General features: G+C 40.9%; 1 protein-coding gene across 1 annotated transcript in view; it reads left to right on the top strand.

The window, feature by feature from the left end:
- RORB (RAR related orphan receptor B) overlaps window positions 1–14,006 on the top strand; it is a 59,595-nt gene that overhangs the window by 18,599 nt on the left and 26,990 nt on the right. The window lies entirely within an intron of this gene.

Below are 14,006 nucleotides of genomic sequence, written 5' to 3'. Positions count from 1 at the left end.
CACCCCCACCCCCACTGCCTCATTTTTGGCAATGGCGCTTTGAAGTTGCCTCCGTCTTTGTTTAGTCTGGCCATTTTCTCAGGTCTAGGTTCGATGACTTGCCTTCGTGGCTTCTAATGAAAAAATAAATAAATAAACTATTTGATTTAAAAATACATTTTAATAAACGGCATTGTTCCCCAGCCCCATAAAAGTTTATGTCAAGCAAAGGAAGAAGGAAGAAATTAAAAACAGAAAGATGCTACCCATAAGGAACAGACGCTACCTGTTGAACTTGGGTTCAATTTGGTATAAACACAAGAATTTCAGCAAGTTTTCCGAGCGATACCATTTAAAATAAACTAGCTAAGGGATGTAGAAACAGTATGTAATAACTGAAGGAGCAGGGCTCCAACTCTTCCTCTAAGATAACTTGGGACAAACCATAAGCAAATGGGACCTCAGTTTGCTTCTTTTCAAAGGTAGAGGGGTAGTAGACCAGAAGCTGGCTAAGTGTCTTGTAAACCTGAATTCAAGAATCCTACATGGGAGTAGAGTCTGAACCAATGGCAGTGAAAAGAGGTTGGTCTGGAATGTTCACAGAACATACGAGCAACAAATAAGTTGCAGCGAACAGGGCTAGTCCCAAGCATGATGGCCTCAGCAACCTAACCCTCCTTCAGTTGCAGTGAACTTTGATCCCTTACGGAGTGGTCCTCAAGAGTGCCCTGTCCTAGGCATGCTCTCTTCTGACCTAAAAAAAATTTGTTTTACCCTGTTGAACTCAGGAGTCTATTAAATGTTTAACCAGTCAATCTCGTTAGCTAACGGCCATAAAAATATTGATGTAGGCTTAACACATGAGCCCCTGGATAACGAAGCTGCATGCTAACAGTGGCCTAGAAGACCTACCCAAACAGTGTCTCTATCAGGCTTCATTGTGGTATTTGGGGTGGGGAGGTGGGGGGAAAGCAAGCTTGGAGCAACCCCCCACTCTCATCCTGACCTGAGTTCAAATGCTGACTCTGGCTTATCATTGAAGCTGGGGCGAGTTGCTGGATCCCGGCTTGCTCATCTTTAAAAAGGGGAAAGTTTTCGTTCTTAGATCACACGGTTGTCTAAGAATTAAATGAGCTCATACTTGCAAAACAGAGTGATGTTGGACACTAGGCAAGTGTTCAGTAGCTCTTAGCTGTTATTATTTGGATGCCAGTCACCTTCTCTGTCTAAACTGTGAGTAGGAGCCCAGAGCCTACGAGTGTTTTAAATAAAGTTGACGTGAACACATAATGAAGTACATGCCATATGTATCCTGGCTACTTCTACCATCTGGGTGAGGAAGAAGTGATGTTACACAGTTATACAACCTGAAACGCTCTTCCTCTTGTTTAGCAAGTTAGCATGTGACAGTGACTGAAGAAGTGGTTGACAAAGCACCTGTAATGACATTCACTACTGAGAGACACAGAAAACTGAACATCCACCATCACAACAAAAATTCATTATTCATTATTTTTGCTCCCTTTAACCTTGTTTTTTTAAATTATGTCTTAGGCACTTCATATACATTTAATGTTCACAAACACCTTTTAAGTAAAAATAGGAGTCATATTTTACAGATGTGGACACAGAAGCTTAGATGTGTCTCATGACCTTCCCAGGGTCCTTCGGTTCCACCCAGGCAATCCAATTCCAGAGTCCTTTTGCTTATTCATTACCCTGTTACCTGCTCTGGGTTTAAAGTCCACAAACTGTACTGTCAACCAATAGGGACAGCCTTTTAAAGTGGAGTCACTCAATTTCCAAGGAGACATATTAAAAAGAAAAAGAAACAGGCACCATTTTTCCCCTTAATATCTAAATGTCTGAGTCTGATACTGAACATATGTATAAAACATAATGAGGCAAAAACTCGTCGTTGGGCAGTCTTCTGCCCCATACGAAAACTTAGAAAGTCTTCTAAGAATTCAGAAACCACAGTTTCATTGTGATTTAGAATCAGAAGTGGGGTGCCTGGGGCGCCTGGGTGGCTCAATTGGTTGAGCATCCGACTTCGGCTCAGGTCATGATCTCATAGTCAGTGGGTTCAAGCCATGCATTGGGCTCTGTGCTGACAGCTCAGAGCCTGAAGCCTGCTTCCGATTCTGTGTCTCCCTCTTTCTCAGACCCTCTCCTGCTCACGCTGTCTCTCTCTCTCTCTCTCAGAAATTAAAAAAAAAATTAAAGAAATTAAAAAAAAAAAGAATTGGGGTACCTGGGTGGCTCAGTCAGTTAAGCATCCGACTTCGGCTCAGGTCATGATCTCATAGTCAGTGGGTTCAAGCCATGCATTGGGCTCTGTGCTGACAGCTCAGAGCCTGAAGCCTGCTTCCGATTCTGTGTCTCCCTCTTTCTCAGACCCTCTCCTGCTCACGCTGTCTCTCTCTCTCTCTCTCAGAAATAAATAAAACATTTAAAAAATAGAATCAGTTAGAAGTATTAGGGAAAGAGAATTGTAGCCAAAGCCATCACATGTTCTCCAAGTAACATCTCCTCTCTGGCTCTCAGTCTATTTATTTATGAACTGATGCATTTGGACTAGATGATTTCAAAACTCCTCCAGATACAGACTTTGATGCCCAGAAAAAATGAGTATATACTTTTCTAACTAGTTCTCGACACCATTAGTCTTTAGAGATCTCTAGATATACTGTGAAGTTTGGAGGTTTCTTCCATCAGACTTTTAGGCATGCAATTAGATTGTCATGCTGGGGTTCTCAAATTCAGCAGGCTCCTAAGCCAAAGTATTGACTTGGGTCACATTTCGTTAACACAACAGCGCCATCTAGTGGACACAGACTCCTGCTATGGGTGTCAAATGTAGGTACCTATGACAAGCGGCAGTAATGTGATACACTGTTCTTTCCTGAACCATCCAGAAAACTGCCACTCATTTCACTTAAACATTAAGTCCAAAACAGGGTCATTGGGCAGAAAGGCATCAGTAGTGGGGGTTAGTGGTGTGATTCCATAGCTGAATTTTGCCTGAATTCAAAACTAGGCGTACCCTTTCCCATGAGCGAGTTACCTAACCTCTTTGAGTGTCAGTCGTAAACCGGAAACGATAGTAGTCCCACCAGTGTGTGTTGATGAAGTGAGTTAATATTCCTAAGTTCTTAGGACAGTACCAATCAAGCATGAGCTTTATTCTTAATAGAAATAGTATTGCAACTTTTTTCCTCTCATCACAATTAATAACATTACCAGCTATTGCAGGTAATATAATCACCTTTTGTTGAGCACATACATTGTGCTGAGCGATGTCCTATTTTAATTCTCATAACAATTGTATTATGCCTATTATGGAAGTGTGTTTATGTCCATTTTACAAATGGAAAAAAGGCTCAGAAGTTACAAAACTTGTAAAAAAAAAAAAAGCATAATAAGCCTGTGAACTCAGGTCTTAGTAACATCAAAAGCCATTCTTTGTTGTTTTTTTTTTTTAAATGTTTTGTTATTTATTTCTAGGAGAGAGAGAGAGACAGCGTGAGCAGGGGAGGGTCAGAGAGAGAGGGAGTCACAGACCGAAACAGGCTCCAGGCTCTGAGCTGGCAGTCCGCACAGAGCCCGACGCGGGGCTCGAACCCACGAACCGCGAGATCATGACCCAAGCAAAAGTCGGATGCCTAACCGACTAAGCCACCCAGGCGCCCCCAAAAGCCATTCTTTGAACCATTATACTAAATGTCCTCCCACCAGATGAAGGGAGCCCCTCACAAATCAGTTGGCATTCCCACAGCAACACATTGGTGTGTGCAGCCTGCCTATCATCCTTCTAGGTGCTACAGAGGAGCTCACAGAGTGGGAAAGCTGACATTCTGACCTGACTTGATTTTTTTTTTATGTTTATTTTAATTTTGAGAGAGACAGAGAGAGACCCACAAGGTGGGGAGGAGCAGAGAGAGAGAGAGAGATACAGAATCCAAAGCTGGCTCCAGGCTCCAAGCTGTTAGTTACCACAGAGCCTAACGCGAGGCTCGAACTCACTAACTGTGAGATCGTGACCTGAGCTGAAGTCGGATGGTTAATCGACTGAGCCCCCTAGGCGCCTCTGACCTGACTTGATTAATGAGCATCTATACTAATCTAGCCGGTGACAAGCTGTCACAGAAAGAAGTCTGTGCAGACAAAAGAGACAATCCGATGTTAGCCACATTCTCACTTGGTGAATTGAAGGCTATAAAGGCACTACAGAATTTTTGAACACTGCGCCTGGTTGTCAGAAGCCCTGGTCTGCCTCCTCTGGTTTCTGAAGGAATGGTGAACTGTGTACAAGCAGTTGATATGATATTGAATTATCATAAAAGCAGCTGTTTTTCTAAAACCAGGTTTTGGACTAATTAGTGTAAAACATGGCCTTACAGCTTGGAATAGTTTAATAAAGATGCCTGTTTATGAACCATCAAACAGGGACGCCTGGGTGGCTCAGCTGGTTACACATCCAACTCTTGATTTTCGCTCAGGTTATGATCTCACGTTTGGTGAGATTGAGCCCCACATCAGATCTATGCTGATGGCGAAGAGCCTGCTTGGGATTCTCTCTCTCTCTCTCTCTCTCTCTCTCTCTCTGTGTGTCTGTCTCTCTCTCTCTCTCTCTCTGTCTCTCTCCCTCCCCACTCTCAAAGTAAATAAATAATTTTTTTAAAAAAATCAAACAACTGTACAAGCAACAGCATGCAGATCCCAAAAAGTAACTTTAAAGGAATACCATCAGTCAGGACTATTTCCCAGAAAATCCAAACTTGTCTTCCTAAAAATGTACCAAAGAAACTACAACCTTCTTAGGTTAAGGACCTAAGACTTAACGTAGGGAGAAAAGTGTAGAACATGCATCTTAGCCATTTTGAGCCTCACAGCAATGCCTTCAAGTGGGTGGTGAAGGAATCATCCTGTTGTGCAGATGAAGAAATGCAGGGATTTTCCTAGAAGAGAGTTAGTGAAGTGGTAGAGCTTAAATTCTAACACAGATTACTCCACTACCTTAGACTGCCAGGCATTCTTTCCAAAACTGATTTTGAAACATGCCAGGCACTCAAAAGCAGCAGACCATGGCTCCTGCCCTCACCAGCTAGGAGTTGGACATGGAAAAAAATAATCATTGCATTTCGGTGTGTCATAGATTCTAAGTCCTGGGGATGATGTTCCCATAAACCCTCCTGGAGGTGAGGGGAGCGGGGGTATGGCTGACCCTGAGCCAATCTCTTATCAGAAATGGCTTCTTCCCATGGTCTCGGAAAGACAAAACAAAATGTGGATAAACAAACAGAAAAATATGAAACATGTCAAGAATTACATTCTTGGGTTTCTCAAAATCCCATCGGAGAAAAAGCAATGAAATAAGACAGGGACCAAAAGTAAGCTGCAAGTGAATATTTAGGAAGGAGTATTAACTGGGTTTAGCTGGAATTTTACCGCAAGCTGGCGTGAGGATGTGTTATGTCTTTCAGGATAAAATTTTGCAGTGGTTGGGGGCAGGGAGGGGACCCTGGGGAAGCGGTACCCAGCAAGAAAGCAAAGAAGGAATGCGTGTATGCGCGCCCCACCACAGCTCTCAGATGGGCTGGGGGGTTCTGCAAGACTAATGCTCCTAAGGAAAGCTCATTTAAGCTCAAAGATGATTGACAATACATCTATGAGGTCCTAGACAACAAGACAGTCCCAATAGCCAAACAAATGTGCTTTTATTTTTTTTAATGTTTTAAGTTTATTTATTTATTTTGAGAGAAAAAGAGAGCAAGCGAGCAAGGGAGGGACAGAGAGAGAGAGAGAAGGAGAGAGAGAATCCCAAGCAGGCTCCGCGCTGTCAGCGCAGAGCCCTGTATGGGGCTCAAACTCACAAACCTTGAGAACATGACCCGAGACAAAACTAAGAGTCAGATGTTTAACCAACTGAGCCATCCAGGTGCCCCACAAACATGGTTTTAAAAACAGTGGGTGGGGGGGTCCATCAAAGTAGCTGTGAAGCTAAGGGGATAAATTGCTTTTTATACACATGGCCTGAGCTGGCTGTTGTATTTAGTAATTTTCTCTCCAGATAAAAGCAAAGAGATATGAATTCCTTGGTCTCATCTATATAATCCTTTTCTTTTCTTTTTCTTTTTTTTTTAATGTTTTATTTATTTCTGAGAGAGAGAGATACAGTGTGAGCAGGGGAGGGTCAGAGAGAGAGGGAGACACAGAATCTGAAGACAGGCTCCAGGCTCTGAGCTAGCTGTCAGCACAGAGCCCGACGCGGGGCTCGACCCCACGAACTGTGAGATCATGACCTGAGCCGAAGTCAGATGCCCAACCAACTGAGCCACCCAGGCACCCCTCATCTATATAATCCTAAGTGTAGATTTAATTTCATATTTCTTATGTGTTCTGTTTATGGAGGCTGGAATGTTAAGCCTCAAAACTAGACGTAAACCTCTTTTTTGAAAAAAGTTACCTGTTCCAGATGCTGAGTATTAATAGAGGAGATTACAAAAAGAGAGTACTATGCAACTGATCTAGTCCCTTTTACTACCACTTTATTCTATCAATTCTACACAGAAACATAGAAGATATCACTAGTGTGTTTTATTTGAGGGAATTCTATCCACATTGGAGTTTCACTTGTTACTTATGAAGGCCAAGCAGGTGCTATGGTGTTAAAGCAGCACCTTTAATGACACATGCTTCTACAGATAAATCATTTAGAACTGCTTAAATCTATCTATGCATATTCACATGTATATTTAATAAATGTACATTTCTCTATGCATATTTAACTACTCATTCAGAAATGGTACCGAGAATAGAATTTAACTCTAGCTACATATTTCCCTTGTCCTTCCCATGGCACAAGTGGGCATGTGATTCAGAAACAACTGTCTAGTAGGTCATTGAAATGAATAAAAATAAACTAACTTAATGAGAAAAATCATTCAAACAGTATGCAGAAAGGAAAATCCTGTATCGTTTGTTTTTCCTGTCCGTCTTGCTTTGGGGGAAGACACCTCGTAAACTTCCACTGTTCTCTGATACCTCTTGCCCCCTTCACCAACCACAGACCCTTCGCAGGTAATTTAGGGACCACATATTGAAATTGAGAGTCCTTAATCTACATGCTAGCCATGTGATTGTATTCAAACTTAGATCAGCTTTCTGAGGCTCAGTCTCTTCATCTGAAAATTAAGGTGGGTTGGATTAAATGACTTGAAAGATTATGGCTCTCCCACCGCGACTTTAGGTACAGACATTCCCTTTGTTACAGCCTCTTCCCAAAGAGAAGAGCAGGGTGGTGGAGAGGGGGAGCTTGCAGGCAACTATACTGTCCTGAGGCCATGGCCAGCCATCCCTCCTTCATAGAAAGGAAGACCTGGGGGCTGGGATGACCCTGTCAGTTAATAACCACAGTCAACCAAGACCTATGCACCAGCCTCTTCTCTCCATTCATGTTCCTGAAACAAAACAAAACAAAACAAGAAATTAGATTAAAATCAGCATCAAGGATAACCAAAGGCAGCTCAAAAAGAAGGTAGCAAACAATCTCTAAATGCCCCAAGTTTATGTACACTCAGCGTAAAGGATGAGATGCTGTACAGACACAAGCTTCAGGGTAACTCCACCTGTCCTCACCTCCCAGACCCATCCAGGGTCACCTCGGTCAAGTCTTACTCGAGTCCTCTGAAATTTTAACACCGCTTTGTTCTTTGCCACCATCAGGAGAGGCTGCTATTTCTGGAATCTTGCTTTCTATCTCAAGAGAAATTTCCTGAGTATGGGGACTGGGCCAGTCAACTCAGTTTGTCACATTTCTGGGATCTCCGCCATGGTCACACTATTGTATTGACCAGTCCATAGCCATGCATTATTCTAGAGTCTCTTAGGATCAGGGAACTATAGTTCTTTGCTAGGGTCATTCAGATCCATATCCTTCTAGATTTTCTCACAAAGGTGATCTAAAATCACCTACCGATATGTTTGTAGCCACTCTAGTATCATGTTCAGTGCAGCGATTCCCCACAACTGGAGTAAATGGCATATTGTAGACAAAGGCACTTTGTGACCAGCAAGGCTCTAAACAAATATAAGGATGGGTTACATTATAAGCAATACAAAGACATATGTGCAATTCGAGTACTTGTACATGAATGCATATTAGTCACTACATGCTTGTACCCCCACCAATAAAGCTTTCCTAACATGCTAGCCTTTGCTACATGAGGTAAATATTCAAACTCACCTTTTCGAGTTTCATTTGAAAAAGTGCAAAATTGGGGGCACCTGGGTGGCATTTGACTCCAGCTCAGGTCATGACCTCACAGTTGGTGGGTTCCAGCCCAGTGTCGGGCTCTGTGCTGACATCTCAGAGCCTGGAGCCTACTTCCAATTCTGTGTCTCCCTCTGTCTCGGCCCCTCCCCTGCTCACACATCGTGTCTGTCTCTCAAAATAAATAAGCGTTAAAAATTTTTTTTCACTGTGCAAAATTGATCATCCTCAGTGGACTTTTCCTAGAGTTACAGGTTTGGAATTAATTTTTAACTTAGAATTCAGAACTTCATAAGAAAACTCTAAAATCCACACCAACCAATAAATAAATAAATAAAAGTAAAGCTATTGAGAAGCTGCTAGAAAACCAATTGCACTTTATACACTTAATTTCAAAAGCCATAGTAGATATGAAATATTCTGCAGTAAGGAAGAGGAAAGGAGAAAGAGGTTCTTCCTATAGCTTGTGGAGGGAGGAAATGTTTATGCTCATACGATAGCCTCTGAAATAGCGTCCACTATGGGAAGAGCATTTCAAGTCATTGTGAGCTTTGACACTGGCTCTTGGTGAGAACCCTGAGTTGCTTTTCCACTGATTGCAGTGGATACATACTTCTTTCACCATATTCTCAAGGACCTATTTCGGGAAGAACTGGTTAAGGTTAAAGTACCACATGGACCACGGAACACAGACATGTCATTTGATGGCCAGGTTACCGAAGGCGAGTACACTTGGGTGTTGTTGACAGAGGATACAACCAACTCAGGGGCTCTCCCGCTCAACAGGTCCAGAATTTACCTCTGTAATGTTCACAAATGTGGGGAGATCTGTTGGACGTGTTCCTAGCTGGGAAGACTTCTTGTTTGTCTGCTTTACTTTACTTTATTATTGCTTTGCTTTTATTTTAGGGTATTACCTTTTCCTGTGACAAAATGTCTTCAACACCGAGGAGAAAAAATTTTCTAATTAAATTTGAGTCACATCTGTAAGGCTCATTGTGAAATTGCTCTGTGGTTTTCAGACAGGTTTGTCATAGGACGATTTGGTGCTTGATGACTTAGAAAACAGTTATTTTAAAACACTAGTCAATTAAAGGTCTTATTTAAGTAATCAAGTTACTTTTAAAATTTTAGATTAAATGTTTGAAAATGTAAAAGTTACCTCCAAATATTTCCTCTGAATTAGTTTTTCCTAAAGGTCAGAAGTACATTGAGTAAAAGGAAAGAGGAAATTAATGGTCAGTCCAGGGCACCTGGGTGGCTCAGTTGGTTAAGTGTCCAACTCTTTTTTTTTTAATGTTTATTTATTTATTTTGAGAGAGAGACAGAGTGTGAGGAGGTAAGGGGCAGAGAGAGAGGGAAACACAGAATCAAAAGCAGGTTCCAGGCTCTGAGCTGTCAGCACAGAGTCCAATGCTGGGCTCGAACTCACAAACTGAGAGATAATGACCTGAGCCGAAGTTGGACCCTTAAGCGACTTGAGCCACCCAGGTGTCTCAAGAATCCAACTCTTGATTTGATTTTGGCTCAGGTCATGATCTCACAGTTAATAAGTTGGAGCCTCGAATTGGGCTCTACACTGACAGTGTAGAGCCTGCTTGGGATTCTCTCTCTCTCTCTCTCTCTCTCCCTCTCTCTTTCAAAAATAAATAAATAAAACTTTAAAATTAATTGCTTAACGGTCAATCCATATGTCAACAAAATCCAAATAGAAAAAGTCAATCCTAATGATGGCCCTGAGCAATTTTCATAATTAGGTTTTCATCATTTGTGACCCACTAATTGTCCTTTGGATATTGTGTGGAGGTGCTGTTTTTTAAAGAGACTAGGGAAGGGTTTTCATGGGCTCCAGATTACCTTGCTCTTGTTTGTTCCATCTGAGACTCTTAAAGTGCTTTTAAGACTGTGAGCTGTACCCTCACTGTCTGTAACTCTGCAAGACTTCCCCTCCTGAGTCAAAACAAAGAGAAATTCCCACGTAGCTCCTCAGACTCAAGTCGCCATGCTTCACACAGCCCTTAGAAGATGTCTCTGCTGCCAAATCCTTCTGTAGATAGGAAATCAAACCCAAAGACACTAAGACTTTAAGACATTAAGTGACTTCCCAAAGGGCACAAAGTAAAAGTCTGAAGGGGTCTATATTGGCTTCCACTGTTTTACAAGATAGCTCCCTTAGAACTCATCAATTCTAGGATATTAAAGTAAGGTGATATTTTCTGATTGTTCTGTGAAGGAGGTCTTTCACTGTGAAAGTTAACTTTGAAATGTAATGTTTTCATAATAGAGTCTTTCTCCATTTTATTTTCTAGTTTGAAGAAAAGGAACTGTAATTTCCCCCCAAATTAGGCATACATCATTGCAATAAAACAAAACATTGTGATCCCAAACAACTTTCCATTATTAAATTATTAAGAAAGCAGCCCCTTGATGGTTAATTTCTTTTGCTGCTTGTGATGCTTTTTTCATTTGGCTTAAACAAAAGTGCTGGATAGATTCTTTCAGATTTTCTTTTTGCTTTACATTGTGCTTTCTTTCCTTCTTTTAAAATGCTCTTACCCGAGCTTCCCGAAATTTGAGAAAATATTAATTATTTTATTAGCCATCCATTCATTCAGTCTTTGCTCTGATATTATTACTACTTATCTGAATTTCTCATTGTTTTTCTCTATGTTCCTATTTCATTGAACTGTGTTGATCACCTTTTCATCATTTTTTATAGCGAATGACATAATGTCCTATTTTGTTAATGTATTTTTTTCTGAAAAACTCTTAAGAACATTTTGGTTTTGGTCCACATGAAGTACAAATCTGTTATACCATTTTTTGATATAATAATTGGCAATAGAATGTGTATGAAAAAGAGGCCGGAAGCTATCTTAATTCACTGGTGAGGGAGTGATGAGTGGTTAGACTGTGAAACAGAGCCAACAAAGGAATTGAGGTTATTTATGCCCCAACTCCTTCTTAAAAGAATTTGAGAAACTTAAATGCTAAAAAATACACTACTTTCCTGTCCAAGCTATGCATCACTAATAGATAGCTGTTTTAAGCTTAAATGTTGTTGATGTTTTTATGCTGACAGCACAATTCTATTTATGCTAGAAAAAATAAGAAGAGATTAGACAAATCAGAAAGGTCTTAAAATTGACATTGTCCTCTCTGACACTGTCTCCTAGTACATCCTAACCAGTACACTTGTTCTGTTTAACGATAGAAAACATACAAAACTAGTGGTCTATGGTCAAAAAGACAAAATGCACACTTGGTTAAATGTTTCACTTTTCAACCAGTTGTCCTAATATATCATAGTCCCTGCCTCAGAGCGTGGATTCTGAGGAATCGTGATATCCCGAAACCTAATGCAGGCACTTAAAACTTCCCTTGAGCAAGTCCATAGAGATACCCTGCCATTAATTCAAAGTAAATCCCCTAAGAATTCCACTTTCACACTAGTAGTACAAACGAAACAGAAAATTGAGCGGTTCTCTAGATCCTTAAGGCAAGCGATAAATTAAAAATTCATTAATCATTTTGATTGAGGCTGAGATAGTATTTTAGGGAGAATATTTCCACGTTTAAAAGAAATCTCTTGTGGAGGAAAATGAATAGAGGGTAGAGTTCACCAAGAAGAAACCATCCTTTCTCATGAAAAAAAAAAAAAGAAGAGGGCGGAGAAAAAATTAGGAAGTTCAGATGCAACCCCCTCTGGTACTATATATAGCCTGGAGTCTCAGCTTTCTCACCGTGGTACAGTTGGGCCACAGTGCTCTTGGTAATAACACTGAAAGCAGCAGTTTTTAAAGATATACTCAACTTTCCCTGCTCCCAGGATGTGGGATCCTAATGAAACCACCTGTGTAATCCGTGTCAGAGATGCTGCAGCCTTTAGAGAACACCATTTGCTGAAATGTCTAGTGAGAGCTAAAATAAGCGCCTTTGGTGGAAAAAACCCGCTGAGTGGTTGAAATCAGAGCTGCAGAAGGTCACTTGCTATTTTAGAAGCTGCAAGCTGGTCCTCATTTTATAGCATTACAGTTATAAACAAGAAATTGTCACCTTGCTTGTCAATTTACTTATTTCTCGCTGATACAGACACACGTCGCCTTTTTCTCTGCATAGAATTAGTTAATTCGGGTGACTTGTTTCCAAACTTTGCTTTGCTATGCAGATCAGCATGTATGAAAAATTATTTTTCGTGTATTTCTTTAAGGGTTACTTCAAAATGTTATTTTTTACATTGTGTTATGATATGATTGATCTTTTAAAAAATTTTAATGTTTATTTATTTTTGACAGAGACAGAGACAGAGTGCAAGTGGGGGAGGGTCAGGGAGAAGGAGACAGAATCCGCAGCAGAAAGCAGGCTCTGAGCTGTCAGCACAAAGCTCGATGTGGGGCTCGAACCCATGGACCACTAGATCATGACCTAAGCCGAAGTCAGATGCTTAACCCAATTAGCCACCCAGGCACCCCAGTGTTATGATTGGTCTTTATTTTTTTTAGCATTTATTTATTATCAAGAGACAGAGAGAGACAGAGCATGAGCAGGGGAGGGGCAGAGAGACAGGGAGACGCAGAATCCAAGCAGGCTCCAGGCTCTGAGCTGTCAGCACAGAGCCCAGCACGGGGCTTGAATTCAAAAACCTCAAGATCATGACCTGAGCCAAAGTCTGATGCTTAACTGCCTGAGCCACCCAGACGCTGCTACGATTGATCTTTCACATTCTATTTACCTTTGTGAACTTTATCATATGCATCTCAACCATTTCTAAATGCTTTAAGGAAAGACTTCTTTCTTACTCTTTGATTTATTCCATACATCATCATGAAGATTGATGAGGATGGGGAGGGGTGTGGACAGAGACTAGGGAGCCAACTCACTTCTGGAATTATTTAGATACAGTCCATTTGGAAATGGAAGAAAGAGGTTAGCTCTAGCCCTAGGGTTCTGTAATTTTTACACACACCATTGAGAATTACCATCAATTTTATTCCAGCTTTCCCTTCGAAATTTTAATTTTTCTCTTCTCATCGCCCACATCGTGAGTGGATTTAAGATTACCCCTGAGAGTTTCAGGGAAGTGTGACCATTTTAAAAATATTTTTTAGAAGTTGTTTTCCATCAACAATGGTAATTTGCTTATATCGGTTACTTTCTTTTTTATTTTTTTTTTATTTCAGTTACTTTCTCTTTATTGGGGTATGACTGACATACAAAAATCTGTCCCTATTATTAAATATACAACTTAGTGAGTTTGGAGATAAGTATACCAAAATATGTGTCATAAACGTTTCCTTCTATCAGTTTTTTTAAAGATTTCTAGGATAACTCCTACATTTGACTCAGACGTTGTTATTTCTATCTCATAAAGAAAAATACACTTAATACATGAAGTTACAAATTCTATCAGTGGCTTATAAGTCTTATGTTCCAACAAGCCTTCCTTCAAGAAAAATAGTAGAGTCTGGGGCGCCTGGGTGGCTTAGTCGGTTAAGCGTCCAACTTTCGCTTAGGTCATGATCTCGCGGTTCGTGGGTTCGAGCCCTGCGTCGGGCTCTGTGCTGACTGCCAGCTCAGAGTCTGGAGCCTGTTTCAGTCTGTGACTCCCTCTCTCTGACCCTCCCCTGCTCACACTGTCTCTCTCTCTCTCTCTCCTAGAAATAGATAAAACATTAAAAAATTTTTTTTAAAAAAAGAGAAATAGTAGAGTCCAAGTCTAAAAACAAAACAGCCATTTTATCGGGGAGGGAGG

The sequence above is a fragment of the Crocuta crocuta genome, unplaced genomic scaffold, assembly GCF_008692635.1.
Source record: "Crocuta crocuta isolate KB4526 unplaced genomic scaffold, BGI_CrCroc_1.0 scaffold41, whole genome shotgun sequence".
Taxonomy (NCBI): domain Eukaryota; kingdom Metazoa; phylum Chordata; class Mammalia; order Carnivora; family Hyaenidae; genus Crocuta; species Crocuta crocuta.
Note: the sequence above shows the minus strand (reverse complement) of the source record. Positions and strands in the feature narration are given on the sequence as shown.